The sequence below is a fragment of the Vombatus ursinus genome, unplaced genomic scaffold (genome assembly GCF_900497805.2).
Source record: "Vombatus ursinus unplaced genomic scaffold, bare-nosed wombat genome assembly UNPS02015199.1, whole genome shotgun sequence".
Taxonomy (NCBI): domain Eukaryota; kingdom Metazoa; phylum Chordata; class Mammalia; order Diprotodontia; family Vombatidae; genus Vombatus; species Vombatus ursinus.
In genome coordinates this window covers 192,927-194,200 of record NW_020954977.1, presented here as the reverse complement: position 1 = coordinate 194,200, position 1,274 = coordinate 192,927, and positions in this window count along the sequence as shown.

Below are 1,274 nucleotides of genomic sequence, written 5' to 3'. Positions count from 1 at the left end.
GGTGAAGACCACACATCTGGGGCTTCTTCCAGTTCTGAATCAATGATCCTAAGTAGCAGAGTTGGGATTCAAATCCAGTTCTTTTGACTCCAAGTCCATACCCTTCCGTTATGCTACAGTGCCCCTTAGCATAGAAGAACCTGACAGAGGCATGGATGGAAGAGTTTTATCTCCACTCTGATTCTAGAAGATGTGTTGGTATTCATTCCCAAGTCTGAAAATCAGAATCAAGATGGAAGAATCTGAATATTCTACCCAATTGTTCACATTTTTATGAAAGATTTCCCCTCCCCCCCTTTCCAGATGAAGGATTGGGAAACAGAGCATATCAATGATTAGCCTAATTTCCCTTTTTGGACAGAGTGAAGAGCTCTCAGTTTCCATGCTTCCTACTTCCGGTTGCTCTTTCTTCTCTGGATAACAGTATGTTAGGAGGCAGTTGTGGTGTAGTAGAAAGAAGAGCAGATTGAAGTCCAAGAATCTGGGTTTGAATAATAAATTTTTTTTTTTGCTAGCTAGCTGTATGACTTTGGATAATCCCTTCTCATTTCTGGGACTTGGTTTCCTCATCTATAAAATGAGATAGTTGGCCTGGATGACTTCTGTGAGTCAATTTTAATCCTATGAGGGAATGGAACCATACTCTTCTGTGGGAGTCAAATGATGGTGTCTCTATAGCCTCTCTTCCTCTAATCTCATTGGGTGGAGGCCCCAGNATGATTAGCCTAATTTCCCTTTTTGGACAGAGTGAAGAGCTCTCAGTTTCCATGCTTCCTATTTCCGGTTGCTTTTTCTTCTCTGGATAACAATATCTTAGGAGGCAGTTGTGGTGTAGTAGAAAGAACACCAGATTTGGAGTCCAAGAATCTGGGTTTGAATTCTAATTTTTTTTTTGTTAGCTATATGACTTTGGATAAATCAGTTCACATCTCTGGCCCTTGGCTTCCTCATCTATAAAATAGGATGTTTGGCCTGGATGACCTCTGTGAGTCAATTTTAAATCCTATGAGGGAATGGAACCATACTCTTCTGTGGGAGTCAAATGATGGTGTCCCTATAGCCTCTCTTCCTCTAATCTCATTGGGTGGAGGCCCCATTCAAACTGCTCTACTTCGTGTCCTCTGAGTGAGCACATCATCTTTCACCATTGTGTCTTTGTAAAGCCTGTCTATCCTTCATGCTGAGGTGAGTTCCCTTCTCATTTCTGCCTCTTGAAGTCTTTAGCTTTCTTTGATGCTCAGCTCATGTACCATATCTTTCTTGATTCTCGTGGC